This window comes from Dromiciops gliroides, chromosome 4 (genome assembly GCF_019393635.1).
Source record: "Dromiciops gliroides isolate mDroGli1 chromosome 4, mDroGli1.pri, whole genome shotgun sequence".
Taxonomy (NCBI): Eukaryota; Metazoa; Chordata; class Mammalia; order Microbiotheria; family Microbiotheriidae; genus Dromiciops; species Dromiciops gliroides.
In genome coordinates this window covers 487,883,267-487,898,064 of record NC_057864.1, presented here as the reverse complement: position 1 = coordinate 487,898,064, position 14,798 = coordinate 487,883,267, and the positions used below count along the sequence as shown (strand labels likewise).

The window sequence follows — 14,798 nt, the reverse complement described above, 5'->3', positions numbered from 1 at the left end:
AGTTGTGGTATATGAATGTAATGGAATACTATTGCGCTGTAAGAAACGATGAGCAGGCAGATTTCAGAGAAAGGTGGAAGGACTTACATGAACTGATGCTGAGTGAGATGAGAACCAGGAGAACATTGTACACAGTATCAACAACATTGTGTGTTGATCAACTGTAATAGACTTGACTCTTCTCAGCAATACAATGGTCCAAGATGGTTCCAAAGGATTCATGATGGAAAATGCTCTCCAAATCCAGAAGAAAAAAAAACTATGGAATCTAGATGCAGATTGAACCATACTATCTCTATTTTTTTTGTTGGCTTTCTTTTTTGAGGTTTTTCCTTTTTGCTCTGATTCATCTTGCACAGCATGACTAATGCAGAAATATGTTTAATCTGATTGTACATATATAACCTATATCGGATTGATTGATGTCTTGGGGAGGGGGAAGAGAAGGGAGGGAGAGAGAAAAAATTGAAACAAGAAATCTTATAAAAACAAATGTTGCAAACTATCTCTACATGTAACTGGGAAATAATCAAATACTTTTATGGAAAAAATAAGAATATACCTTTTTTTAAAACATTAAGCTGGACAGAGATAATTTTGCCATAGTCATTCACAAGTGGCCCTCTTTGGCCAGAAGGCACCCACAGGAGCCATATCCCCAAACTCCAGAGAGAAAAGAGGCTGCTCCCTCAGGGATCCTGGTGGGGGTCACTGCCCTCCATGCCCCTAACATGACGAATTGGGCAAGCCCATAGGGATCCGGACAGCATTCTCCCCCTTGAAGTCTCAAGCCTGGGATCTTTACCTTTTAGTATATGAACAGGGATTAGTAAAGACCAGCATGATTCAAGTCCAGGCATCAACTAAAAACTCTTGTCGTGTGCCAGGGACTGGACCAAAGGCAAAATACAGATACAGAAAATAAAGATACAGAAAGGCAAAAGTATGGCCCCTACCCTCAGAGTTCCCATTCTACTGGGGGAGACAGCCTGCAGAGGGCTATCAGCAAACAAGATGGATGAAGGATAAATTGGAGCTAATCTCAAAGGGAAAGAAGGCACCAAGGCCAAGGAGGGCAGGAAAGACTCAGTGGAAAGGGTCCCAGGTCCTGGGTTCAAGTTTCTCCTCTTCTACTTACTCCCTGTTCTATTTTCTCATTTCCTTCTGCTGGGCCTCCTTTTCTAAAGCTCTGCTCTTAGATAGGGAGGGGACGATCTCTGAGCAAACCCGGCCTGCACATGTCACCTCTGAGCTCTGGGATTTCCAGCCATTTGTGGCCTTGAGGCAAGTGGAACCTTTTACACACCTAGGGCCTGAGAGAAGAAGCAAGACAGAGAAAAAACAAGAGGGGGGAAAAACAGAAACAGAGGGACACAGAAAATGAGAGAGAAACTGAGACAGTATCAGACAAAGAGAGAAGAAAGGGAGACAAAGAAAAGGAGACAGAAACAGAGAGACAAGGGGAGAGGTAGTTTCAGTGTTAGAGGATGATCGATACAGAAGGGAAAAAAGCAGAGACGGACAAAGAAAGATACAGAGAGAGAGACAGAAAGGATACAAGTGGAGAGACAGAGCCAGGGAAGGGAGAGAGAGGGGGAGAGACGGAGACGCGCTTCCCTGCCAGACAGCCCTTTGCAGTTACTAGCAGGTGACTTGGCTGCTTCTGCTTGTTCTTAGCTCTTTCTCTCTTTTCCGCGTGTCAGGCCCCAGGGGAGGGCCAGCGGGAGCCTCCTCTCTGTGCCCTGAGTGCCTCCCTCCCTCCTGGCACCCTGACGTGGGAGGTACCCGCGCGGCTTTGCGTGGAGGAAAGCCAGAACGGACTTGGGAGCGCCAGACACAGCTTGTGTACCTGCCCCGTGGGTTAGTGCGCTGGGACTGAGCCGCCCGGAGAGAAGAGAGAGGGAGGCGCCTGCGGAGAGGAGAAGGGGCGTCTGAGCGCCCAGGGGGCTCATCGCGGAGCCCGAGGCGAGGTAAGGGGCGCCTCGTTCTTTCTTTGGGGGCTCATGCGGCAGCTTCACGGGACGTCCCGCTGCTGCCCTGGCCCGCCTTGGTTTTTCTTCTCTCCTTCCCTTTCTTCCTTCTCGCCCTACCTCCTTTTCTTCCTCTTTTCCTGTCTTTCTTTTGCCTTTTCCTTCTGTCTGGTCCCTTTTTCTTCCCATCCCCTCTTTATTTTCCTTCCTTCCATCTTTCATTCTTTTGTTCTTTCCTTTTTCTCCTCCTCTTACCTACCTTCCTTCTTTTCTCATTAACCTGATCCTTACGTTTTTCTTTCCTCCTCCCATTTCTCCCATAATCCCTTCCCTTTTTTCTGATTTCTTCTCTGTCCTCCTCTTCCTGCTTTTCTTCCACCTTTTTCCTTCTTTCCTTCCTTCCTTTTTTCTTTTCTCTTCCCTACTCTTTCTCTCCTACCTTTTCTCCCTCTCTCCTGTTCTTCCTTTCTTTATTTTTCTGGTTTAGTACATCCTTTTTTTCCCCTTCTCTTGCTTCCTCTCTCTTTTCCTTCCCTTTCTTCCTTCTTTCTTTTTCACTAGACTCTTTTTTCTTTCTCTGTCTTCCCTCTCTTCTCCCTCTGTTCTTCAATACAGTACCATGGAAACAGCTCTGAACTGGGAGCCACAAGACCAATGTGGTTCCATATGTGTGCTGTGCTACTTTACTTACTAATTGTGTGACCCTGGGTGAGCCCCTTAACCACTCTCCCCCTCAGTTTCCTCATCTGTAAAATGGGAGGATTAGACTAGATGTCCTCTAAGGTCTCTTCCACCTCCAGATCGATGAACCTTACTCTCTTTTCTTTCTTTTTCTTCTTCCTTTCTTCATCCCTCCCTTTGTCCTTCCTTCCTTCTCTTCCAGATGAGCATGAAGTCAAAATGAAAGTCATGGTCAGTTGCAGGGGTCTCAGCGAGTGCTGTCCTGATGACTGGGGGAATCTACTGCCTGAGAGCTGGGACCAGAGAGGGAGGGGACCGTGAGGGAGCCCTAGAGAAAGCTAAAGATGGGAGGATAGTCCATGGAGGAGGACCTGGGCTGCAAGATGGTCCCATGGGATTCGCCAGGTGCAGGTGCAGGTGCAGGTGAAGAGAGCTGTGAGGCCCAGTGACTAAGCCCTCACCTCTCCCTCCACCCCACCCCACCCCCAATCCCTCCAAGGAAAGCATCAGAGGCTCCTCTGGGAGCCCCAGCAATGGGATGGGGAGCCAGGGCTCTAGGACACATGAGTGAACAATCCCAGAGCTGACCTTGGCACTTACTCTGCAACACCTACAAAGCTGAGGACCAGACCCATGGATGTGTCACTGTTAAAAGGGGCAAACGCAGCCACCACAGGGACATGAACCCCCAAGGGGAAACAACCATTTTATGAATTGCTGTTTGGAGATGACTTTCTGTTGTACTCATGTACTTTGGGGTAAAGAAGGTACAGAGCCAAGAAGGCAATGAATGGGGCAAATCCAGGGGTGCCTTGGAATTGGTTATCAGAGTTGGAACTAGGGTGGAACAACTGAGCTTTGCCCTAGGGTGCTGACAAATTGAGAGGGCTTGCTGATGAAATGCAACTAAGCCAGCAAAAATCCATTTTTAAAACACAACCAAGGTGATGCTTGTCCTCCTCCTCCTCCCGACCCCCTTTTTCTCACTGATGAAGTTGCACAGGGTGAATGCCTTCTCCACACCCCATTTTGTTTCCTCTCCTGAGAGGGACCACTTGGCATCCCAGGGTCATCACCCCCAAGGTCTTGTGTTGCCTGGTTTTGGTTTCTCCCCAATGTCTATCCCCCCCATGGCCAAATTTATCTTTAAAAGTTGATTCGAGGGTACATTAGTGATGCTTACCTTGAGTGGGTTTCAAAGTACTTTGTATACCCAGAGCTAGGCACAAAGGAAGCTCTTAAATGTTTGTTGGATGAATGTGCCCCCATTTATCTTGACTACCAAGATTGCTCTTCATGGCCTTACTGGTAAGGAAAGGGGTGGGGGTGGGGGTGGGGGGGATGAGGAGAGTATGAGGGAGGATAGCTGATCACACAGAGGGAGGGGGCTGGGAAGCAACCCAGTGAGGTAATTAATGATGAGACAAATATCATTAACCCCACTTTACAAATGTGGAAGCTAAGGCTCAGGGCAGCCAAGTGCATTGTCTGGGGTCACAGAGCTAGAGCCTCTGGGGACTTACAAACCTGGTGTCCTCAACACCCTGCCAAGCAGCCCAGGTCAGGAAAGGCTCCATGCCTCTCCTTGTCATTCAAAGCCCCTGCTCTATTATTAGATAATCCTCAGCCTGATGCCAGTCTATAAAAAGGAAGACATGTAGACAGGATTTTCTAGAGGACTCCCTAAGAACCAGCTCTGGGAAATAAGCTGGGCTGGAATTACTGATGCTGTTATTTTACAGATGAGGAGATTGGGGTTCAGAGAAATGAAATTACTCACTGCACATTCAGTCATTCGATAAGCACTTATTAAGCACCCACTGTATTGTTGTTGTTCAGTCATGTTCCACTCCTTGTGACCCCATTTGGAGTTTTCTTGGCAGAGATACTGGAGGGATTGGCCATTTCCTTGTCCAGCTCATTTTACAGATGAGGAAACTAAGGCAAGCAGGATAAAGTGACTTGCTCAAGGTCACACAGCTAGGAAGTATGAGGCTGGATTTGAACTAATGTATTCCTGACTCTGGGCCCAGTGGCTCCATCCACTGCAGCACCACCTAACAACCAGGACACCTACCTCCTGTACCCCAGGCACTGATCTATTTGGGGGGGGTTTACAAATTTTAAAAATAAAAAACAGGGGCAGCTAGGTGGCACAGTGGATAAAGCACCAGCCCTGGATTCAGGAGGACCTGAGTTCAAATGTGACCTCAGACACTTGATACTAGCTATGTGACCCTGGGCAAGTCCCTTGGCCCTCATTGCCCTGCAAAAAACAAAAAAACAAAAATAAAAAAACAGTCCCTGCCCTCAAGAAGTTTCTGTTCTAATGGGGGAGGTTTTGTCTGGCAGTCAGATGGTCATCCTCTACTCTAATGTCATTTCCATTGATAAAAGCCATGGGCCAGGGCCAAGGGCTTTGGCAGTTCTGGATCTTCAGGAGCTCTGGACACTCTGGGAATTGTTGCCAGGCTGCGTCTCCACAGGAGCTGACTCCCAGGCTGACGCTGGGGGCACTGGGCTGGAAGCCACCAGTAGGGTCCCAGGTTGTTTCCACCACAGTCTGAGGGGAGATGGTAGTAAATGTGGGGGTGCTGTCCTGGCCTGTTGGTACATGCTACGTCCAATCCCACCCTGGGAGGGGGTGGCTGATTTAGCCAGCCTGGCACATCTGCCCTGTGCAGAGCCCATGCTCAACAGTTGGTAAGCATGACTGGCCCCTTCCCCACAGGACTTCCTTCCCCAGATATTGGGTCTAAAGGCTGGGCTGGACTGCTGGGCTTGGGGTAGCTGTCCCTTCCAGGCCTCCCAGGCCTCTCTCCCCATTGGTAGTAACTCATCAGCCCAGCTTCTAATAGACTGATTGTGAGGCTGCACTGTGACAGAGAGAGGCATTGCCTGATTTAGGGGTGGCTAAAAGCCCTTTCCTTCTGCCAGTGACTTGTGCACTCGAACCCAGGCCCTTTGGTGCCACACCTGGCACTGTTTGCCCTCTGCCTCTCTGCTAGGTACACTCCCTTCTCTCTCTATAACCCAGCTCACATCCTAAACTAAGGGAGCCAAAGGGGAGTGAGCAGCCCCAAGTCTGCTCCTCCTGCCTCGCATTCTTGCCTAGAACCAGATGTCTGCATCAGGGCTGTCTGGCTGGAGGGCCATGTGTTAATTGGATACATGATTTCAGGGCTAATCCCAGAAAAGGAAACGTTCCAGCATAGTATAGCAGAAAGCACGTTGGATGTGGGGACAGAGCGCTGGAGTTCAAATCCCAGCTCTTCCACTTACTAGCCCCATGACCTGGGCAAATCCCTCAACCCCACTAGGACTCAGTATCCTCTGGTGTAAAATGAGAGTGTGCACATGCGCACACACACACACCAGCCAGAAAGATCTTCCTCTCTTCCAGAGTCAGCTCAGACGTCTCCTCCTGTGTGAAGCCCTCCTTGATTCCCCCTCCCCAATCCCCATCCTCAGCTGAAAGTGTCTTAGGGTCAGAGCTTCATGGATCCAGAGATGGACAAGCCCTTGGAGGTGAAGTCAGACCCTCTTCTTTTGCAAAGGGGGAAACTAGAGCCCAGGGAGGACAGCCTGATGCCCCACACGTGCAGAGTCAGAACTTAGCTCAGACCAGACTCTGGACTAGAGCTAGAAAGGACGTCATCTGGTCTGATCTCTCCCCTCCCCCCTTGAATTTACAGAAAAGGAAACTGAGGCCCACCAAGGCGAAGGGATTTGCCCAAGGCAGTCAGCATTCTCTCCTGACTCGTGTTTTCTCAGAGCACTTTGTCTGGGTCTCTTTTGCCTCCATCCAACCAGACTGGACAAAATTTTCTAGAAAACAAATGCGAAGAGCAAGAAGAGACTTATTTCATCCGGTTTGACTAGGACGTGTTCCTGCAGGTGGTGGCCACTGAACCTTGAAGGGAGAGAAGGCTTCAGAAAGGGCTACCTGGAAGCAGCAGGAGAAGACAGGACCTGTACACCGTATTTTCCTTTTTTCTCTCTTCCAAAAAATGAAGAAATGCTTGTTCATTGCACCAGAGGTAGGGGCCACCTTGTCCAGTTCCCTAATTTTACCAGTTAGGAAACTGGGACCCAGAAGAATAATCTGTCCTAGGTCGAAGGAGGAAGAAGGGGAAGAGCAAGGATTCAAACTTAGCGTGGTACAGTGGTTAGAACACCAGGCCAGGAGTCAGGAAGACTCACCTCCCTGAGTTCAAATTCAGCCTCAGACACTTATTAGCTGGGTAACCCTGGGCAAGTCACTTCACCCTGTTTGCCTCAGTTTCTTCATCTCTAAAATGGGCTGGAGAAGGCAATGGCAAACCACTTCAGTGTCTCTCCCGAGAAAAGCCCAAATGGGGTCACAGAGAGTTGGAAATGACTGAATAACAACCTCTGGTTCCAGATCCATTTGTCCTTCCACCGGACCACATAGTCCTCTCTTGTAACTTGTACAATTGGTTTTTTAATTCAAGTTACAAAATCTCTGCTCCTTCTCCTCCCACCATCCCCAGAGGACCCTCCTGCCTGCCGTATCCGGCAGCATACAGAGGCAGAGTAGTGCCTTCAGAGTCAGGGGGCCAGTCTCTCCCTACCTGTGTGGCCTCAGACAGGCAGCTTCAACTCTCTGGGCCTCAATTCTACATCTCCACAACTGGAAGGCTAAATTACCAGAGCCCTTCTGGGTCTGCATCTGTGATCCTGTGACCCACTAGAAATAAGGTTCTCATTTGTGATATTACTTCGGAGTGGGGCAGGGCGTGTCAGCGAACCAGCTAATTAAGACTTCTTTACCGAGTCTTCAGCTTTGATGCCCCCTGCCCCACCAGCTCCCTTTTCCAAGCTAAATCTCCCCAGCTCCTCCATCGTTCCTCAGAAAACAAGTAGGCAGCACCATGGAGAGAACACTGGTCTTGAACTCAGCACAACTCAAGTTCAAACCCTGCCTTAGGCACTCACTAGCTGGGTGACATTCAAAAAGGCTGAGCGGGGAGGGGGGAGGTCAGTCCCCAAAGCTCCTTCCAGTCCTAACTATAAACTCAGGGCCTTCGCCACCACCTTGTTTATTCTTGTCTAGTCACTCTCCAGATTATCAGCGTCTTTCTGAAACTGTGGCGCCCAAACCAGGGATGGCTGACAGGGCAATCGGCACCCTGGGTTCCCTTATCTCCCCACCCGTGTAGGGAGAGTGACTCAGAGAAACCCTCCCCTCCATTGTTAGTCAGAGGCTATGTGGTGGAGAGGGGAGGTCTCTTCGGGGGACTTCCCAACAGAGCTTTGCTCCTTGATTTCTGGTCAAGGAAAGACGAGAAAATGTTTAATTCTAAACCAACATTTCCACAAAAAGCATTTTTTTTTTCCTGATCATTCGTGAAACTCACTCCAAAATCACCAGCAATTTTTAATTGTTATTTTTTTAAAGGTGGAGACAGAAAGCCTATTGTAAGGTATCTAATGAAAGCCAGTCTCTGTATTTGCCTCCTTGGTATTTAACTGTGCGCACACGGTTCTGGGCCCCTGCCGGGTGGCCTCAGGCCCTACCTCTGCCCCACCCCCAGCTGCTCTTTAAACAAACAGATGAGGCCAACTGCAGGGAGTGAAAGCCTGATTAAATTCAAGTGGAGGAATGAGGAAGGAAAGATTATTTTGCTCAGGAACCTCATGACCATGAGATAATTTCTAGAAATTGATGTTTTAACTGTCTCAAGAGAGATATGATAACCAGAACTAAGGAGGTGGTTGTCCCATTTTCCTGAAAGCAAATGCACTTGTCCTAGACTAGGGAAGACCTGGGTTCAAATTCTGCCTCTGATGCTTACGAGTGAAATGGCCCTTTGCTCCAGAGCGTCACCATCTCATATCTCATGCAAGCAGAGCTTCCTGGCTTCTTTCTCTCACAGGGATGTATTTAAAGGGCCTTTCGAGCTTTTAAACACTATAAACATCCACTGTTATTATGACTTTGTCCTCATTCAAACCTATCTGGGGCATTGTGTTCGAGGCAGGGGCCACAGTTGAGGAAGGTTACTGATTCCCTAAGAAGTATCAGGAGGAGGGTGACCAGGATTGGGGAAGGGGCTGGAGAATCAGTGGAAGGAACTGAGGACGCTTAGCCTGTTGAAGAGGAGGCTCAGGCAGGACAGGGTGGTGTGGAAGAAGGATTAGCTTGGCTCCGCTTGGCTCCAGAAGACAGAACTAGAAAGGGCTGGTGACCAGTTGCAATAGTTGCAAAGGGGCCAATTTAGACTGATCTCAGGGAAGTCTTGGTGACAGTTAGAGCTGCTGCAAATCAACCGACATGGGCCTCTTGGGAAGATAGTTGGCGCTTCTTCCTGGGGTCTCTAGGCAGAGGGGGAGGCTCATTTGTTGGGGATGCTACAGAGGGCTTCCTGTGTGGGACTGGGTTGGACTAGAGGCCACCCAGGTCCCTTCCAACCCTCAGCATCTCTTATTCTAGGACTCAGCGGGTGTCCACTTGTCCAGGATGTTTGTGGGAGTTGCAGGTTGGACCTCTGAGATCCCCTTGAGCTCAGGGATTCCAGAAGGCTCTCATGTCCAGCAGAGAAGGAGGAGGGAAGCACTTTGCTCCACTCCCATGATATATGAGACAGTGACACCCACCTGGGCCAAAGGACAAAGACTCTTTGTCCTGGCTTTGGACAATGGGGTTGCTACAGCTGTTTGCACAGCTCCTGGAAACCAAGGCCACTTCAAGACATGTGTAGTCGGAAGATACCATGTCTGCTTTATTACCTAGCCCTCTAATACACTCATCAAACACTGTGCATTTATTAAGCACCTGCTGTGGGCAAGGCACTACACCAGCTATGGGAATACAAAAAGGAAAGAAAGAAGGAAAGAAAGAAAGAAAGAAAGAAAGAAAGAAAGAAAGAAAGAAAGAAAGAAAGAAAGAAAGAAAGAAAGAAAGAAAGAAAGAAAGAAAGAAAGAAAGAAAGAAAGAATTACTGCCACAAGGAACTTAGAGTCTAGTCATAGATGCAAGAGGGTAAATGTAAAATAAATGTAAATGAGCTACAAGGTGCTGGGGAAGGGGGGCTACTAGTGATCAGGAAAGGCTTCATGAAGAAGGTGGCCCCTACACTGAGTTTAGAGGGAAGTTGCTGCAGCATTCAAAGAGATAGAAGGAAAGAAAAAGATTCTAGGTGTGGGGGAAAGCCAGCGAAAGGCATGGAGCTCAGCAGTGGTTTGACATGTGCCAAGAACAGCTGAAGAGTGCACAAAGATGGGCCAGGTGAGAAAGGGCTTTCAGCGCCCAACAGAGGACCTTAAATATTTGATCCTGGAGGTACTAGGGAGCCAGGGAAGGTTACTGAGCTTTGGAAGGGGTGACCGGATCAGACGGCTTTAAGAAGATCACCTGGGGGGCAGTGAGGTGGCAAAGTGATTAAAGCACCAGCCCTGGAGTCAGGAGGACCTGAGTTCAAAGCCAGCCTCAGACACTTGACACTTACTAGCTGTGTGACCCTGGGCAAGTCACTTAACCCTCATTGCCCTGGAAAAAAAAAATCACCTGGGCAGTTGAGTGGAAGGTAGACTGGAGTGGGGAGAGACTTGGGACAGGCAGACATACCTTACCAGCAGGATATTGCCATGATCCAGGAAAGAGGTGACCATTTATTCAAGATGGCGCATTAAAGAGCTCTGGTTTTGTGTCCTGCCCCCTGACAAGATATAAGCTCTCTGAGCACAGGGACTACATTTTGTATGGTGCCAATGAGGATGATAGCATTTTTAGAGCACTTTAATGACTGCAAGGCAATTTACAATCATTAATTCTTTTGATTCTCACAAGCCTAGAGGGAGGTGCCGTTAGTGTCTCCATTTGTAGTATGTGTTGAGGTCAGATTTGAACTCAGGACTTCCTGTCTCCAGGTCTACTCCTCACCTACAGCAAAGTTCTCCATGTAGGAGTAGGCAGTGAATAGGCCTTTTTTTTTTTTTTTTTTTTTTTGCAGCTGCCCTTTTGCCTCAAAGGGATGTATACTTAGTACTGTAGCTGATCTAGCTTAGCTGGCACATCATTAGAGCTCAATAATTGCTTGTTCATTGATTCATTGATTGACTGATTGATAGACTGATGTGGTTTTGGGCAGTTGAGATTCTCAAGTTCTATCTCATGTACTAAGACGTGGATGGAGTGTGATCTGCATCACTGGCAGGATTGTCCCCTGAGGAATAACAGTCCCATGACTTGTCAAAGGATAAGGACAACAGTTTCCTAAGAGAAGCCCCTCAAATTAGGCAGTCAGATGAGGGGAGGACCCCCTGAGGTGTGACAGAGGGAGAACATGAACTGGCCTTTCTAGAATTTAGACCTAAGCAGCACCATAGAGATCGAACGTTCCACACTTTCCTTCTTCAGAGAAGGGTCATCAAGCCCAGAGAGGTGATACAGTGGTTAGAGCACTGGACCTAAAGGGAGGAAGTCTTAGTTTCAAATCCTGTCTTAGAAGTTTACTGTGCGACCCTAGACAAGTCACTTAATTTCTATCTACCCCAGTTTCCTCACCTGTAAAACTGGGATAATAATAGTACCTATCTCCCAAGGTTGTTATGAGGATAAAATAACTCTTGGGGGCAAGTAGGTGGCACAGTGGATAGAGCACTGGCCCTGGAGTCAGGAGGACCCGAGTTCAAATCCGAACTCAGACACTAAACACTTACTAGCTGTGTGACCCTCGGCAAGTCACAACCCCAATTGCCTCACCCCCCAAAAAAAATTTTTTTAAATAATAAAAAAATAAAATAACCCTTGTAAATTGCTTTGCAAACTTCAAAGTATCTTATATTGTTATGGGGAAGTGACCTTCTCAGGGACATCCAGTAAGTAGCAGACCTGGGAATTAAATCCAGGTCCCCAGGGTCCAAATGCAGCTCTCTTTCCACAAGCTGTACGGGCTCTTGAGGGAGAGGCAGGATGCTGAAGGACAAAGGCACAGAAGGGGAATAACTAGTGTGTCTGAGGGGCAGGGAGGAGCCCAGTTTTGCTAGAATGTTAGATTAAGGCTAGGAAGGTACTGAGAACCAGATGCTGGAGGTCTTGAATGCCAGGCCATGGGAATTTAGAATGGGGCTTTGGGGTGATCAGTTGATCCAGGGGTGTGTTGATAAATGTTTAACAACCAGCTCCCTCCCTCCCAAAAAAAAAGTACTGTATGACATTTTTTAGTTTAATCTGCAATATTATTATTTTCTCCATCACTTTCTTAAGTCTAGACAAACAAAATGTAATAAATCAAGCCTTGATTTGTAGCATTTGTTGATTTCAGAGGTATGAACACTCACACTGAACATTTAACAATTGGCTCTTGAATGCTGGTTGGAGCTGGATCCAGCACACTCTTGTCCCAGCCCTACAAACAGTCAGTCAGCTCCCTGCCCCTTCCTGCTGTCCACTTCCCAGTCTCACACAGACCTTCTAACATCCCTGCTTCCACAGCCCCTTCCCCACTCATCTCTGCTTTGGGGGGTTAGAGTTCTCCTCCCTTCCCAGACCTTGGTGAGTTACCAGGACAGCCCCTCCCCAGCAGGGAGCCCCAAGCAGCCTATGAGAGAACAGCTTCAGAAGAGGGGTGGAGTCAGAAGTCAGAGGGCAAAGGGCTGAGGAAGCAGGGAAGAGGGAGGGGCAAGTGTAGAGACTCTTTTCCAAAAGTCAATAAGAGAGAAAAGGAGAGGAAATGGGAAACATTTCTTAAGATTAAACTGAACTGCTTGGGGTCAGAGGAGGAGCCAGTAGAGAGGGGATCCAAGGAATCCAGCATCTAGGGAATCTCAGAGGCTTCGTCAGCCAATCATTTCATTTGTAGCTGAGGACACAGACCCAGAGAGGTTGGGTGACTTGTCCAGGGTCACACACCAAGTGTCTGAAGCTGATTTTGAACCCAGACCGTCCCAACTCCGGGCCAAGCAGTCTATCGTAGGAGAAACTTCTTAACCACTTTTTAAGTCCTTCCCCAAAGGGGACACAAATTCTACTTGGTTTTCTGAGTTCCTGGGTCTGCTTTTTGATGCGTTTTTTTCCTCTCCCTTTGCTGTCTTCAGCAGCTTCTCTAATCTGCTGTGGTCTAGGAAGCCACAAAAGGATATACAGGAGACCTACTAGAAAGTGAATTTCCAGGTGGAGTCTCCTTTCTCCCTGTGTAGAAAGTCACCAGACTTGTTAGAATGATGCCTAGGGCAGCTAGGTGGCACAGTGGATAAAGCCCACCAGGCCTGAATTCAGGAGGACCTGAGTTCAAATTCTACCTCAGACACTTAACACGTACTAGCTGTGTGACCCTGGGCAAATCACTTAACCTGAGGGTTTTGCCCCACAAAAAAAAAAAAAAAAAAGAATGATGCCTAGAATAAGAGTAAGTAGGATCTGAGGGAGAAGTTCAAGGGGTTCACCAAAGAGTCCATAGAACGTGAGCTTTCATGCCCAGATTCTGTAATACTGATTTAGGCTTGGGAGTCCATTGCATTTACTCTTTGGATCTCAGCTGTTTGTTCTGGACACTTGACTGACATTTTGCTTTTTTTGTCTTTTATTGGCTTAGCCCAGTGCACAGAACTTTGGAGGAACTCAATAAATACATGCTCATAAGTTGATTGTCAAGGGGCTGGGATAAGTGAGGGGTGACTGCTTGACTTTGATTGCCTTACTCTTAGGAGCTCCAGTTTTTTTTTCCCCATGAGGTTTGGGGTTTGGCCTTTCTGAGGTACAGTAAGAGAGGATGTCTAAGTCAGCTGATGGTCATGGTTGGTTTTGTTTGTTTCTTTCCTCCCCAATTAGGCTGTGCTGTGGTGCTTTGATGTTAATGAATGCCCTCACTGTGAGTTCAACTATTTCAGAAGAGAGGGGGAGATGGGAAAAAGGAAAAAAGAAAACCAGCCCTGTTTTTCCTGAGGAAGAGGGCATTTGGCTCCATTGCTCCAGGGGGCATCTGGAAAGACTTTTTTCCATCTGAGAACCCAGATGAACCTTCCCAGAGAAGCTGGAAGCCAGTGGCATACCAACCCTCCTCCCCACCCATACACCGCTCACAAAACAGTGTTGTTTGTGCAGTTGGCCTTGGGTGCTCAGGGCAGCCAGAGGTTAGCTTAGCCCGTGAACTTGGAGGTCTGATGTGACCCAGAGGCCCCTACAGGTTTGTAAAGTAGGCTCTGAGCAGCCTAAGGGGACTTGTTATGCTGGCCTCTAAGAGAGCGATGGGCAGCTTCCAGCTGTTGAAGACTGGTTTTGCAGGAATGGAGAATTTTCTGCACTGGGGACCAGTGGATACCAGTTTGGATCCTCACTTTGTCACTTATTACCTGTGTAACCTTGGGCAAATCCCTTTCCCTCCTTGGGCCTCAGTTCCCTCATTTGTAAAGCGAGGAGGTTGGACCAGATGGTCTCTGAGGACTCTTCCAGCCCTGATTCTAGAAGCCTAGGATCTGCAAGAGAGATTGTTTGATTAACATTTTCATTGTGAATATCCTTGGTCTGTGGGTTGGGCTGAGCAAAAAAGAAAAAAAAATGCCTTGGACTCCAGAATGGAAAAAGGGCGCTCCAAGGAGGGGGAGTCACTTTCCCATTTCTGAGGATTCTTAGGCAAAGAAAGCAAGCGTGGTGGACCACCTGCTCAAAGGGCCTGGGAAAAGGACCCCAAACCCCCCTCCCATGTGCTCCCCTATTGCCCAGACTGGATTCCACTGGGGAAGATTTTCCCAGTAAGTTTATGTAAGGGCTGTGAAAACTCACAGTCTCAGGGCTGAGGAAGACCCCAGCAGGCACCTGGCCCATCCTGGCTCTGCATAGGAATCCCCATCTCTGGCCAGGGATCCCAGTCCAGCCTCTGCCTCCAGACCTCCAAGGAAGCACAGTCCGCCCCCTCACAGGGCAGCCACGCCATGTTGGAGCCCCTCTCCTCTCCTTTTCTGTTGTGGGGAAATGGGTGGGGGTTTGGGATAGGAGCTCATAGGAATTCCTCTTTAAAGAATGACACCCTCGAGGGCAGCTAGGTGGCGCAGTGGATAGAGCACCGGCCCTGGAATCAGGAGTACCTGAGTTCAAATTCGGCCTCAGACACTTAACACTTACTAGCTGTGTGACCCTGGGCAAGTCACTTAACCCCAATTGCCTCACTAAAAAAAAAAAAAAAA

The 14,798-nt window shown here is 48.3% G+C and overlaps 1 protein-coding gene across 3 annotated transcripts in view; it reads left to right on the top strand.

The window, feature by feature from the left end:
* Positions 1-1,828: 1,828 nt before the first annotated feature.
* The window catches only part of MLPH (melanophilin), a 64,678-nt gene continuing 51,708 nt past the window's right edge, over positions 1,829-14,798 (top strand). For all 3 annotated transcript variants that reach the window (XR_006356414.1, XM_044004802.1, XM_044004801.1), the window contains exon 1: positions 1,829-1,970. The gene's annotated coding sequence lies outside the window, so the exon portion shown is untranslated. The remainder of the gene's footprint in view (positions 1,971-14,798) is intronic.